Genomic DNA, 420 nt, shown 5'->3' on the forward strand with positions numbered 1-420 from the left:
GCTGTTCTGCGACAAAATCTATCGTAAACAATAAGACACATTTCCTCTGTCCTGAATATGTTGGAGCCAAGAGAAAACAGACATCACGTTAACAGTCCATTAACACATAACTGTTTCTATCTGGAATATCTATCTATGTAACGCCTAGAAAATATACTTTCGAGTCGGAACAGAAACATAATGACTAAAATATGGGGTAAAAAAAAGTCAGCATTGACAAAGACCTTACACGCCCAGTGGCAGGATGCTCCTTGCTGGCATTGTTGCCTCGTTCTTAAGGGCGAGATTGCTCTGACACGGCGAAGGTGGGTGCAATAGTTGGTTAAAAAAAATGGACTTGTAGAAAAGAAATGAGATTTAGAGGGAAAGTGAAATATGGGAAAACAAAGCTTATAAAAAAAATGGTTTAGATGTTAAAAT

The sequence above is a fragment of the Penaeus monodon genome, chromosome 27 (assembly GCF_015228065.2).
Source record: "Penaeus monodon isolate SGIC_2016 chromosome 27, NSTDA_Pmon_1, whole genome shotgun sequence".
Classification (NCBI taxonomy): Eukaryota; Metazoa; Arthropoda; class Malacostraca; order Decapoda; family Penaeidae; genus Penaeus; species Penaeus monodon.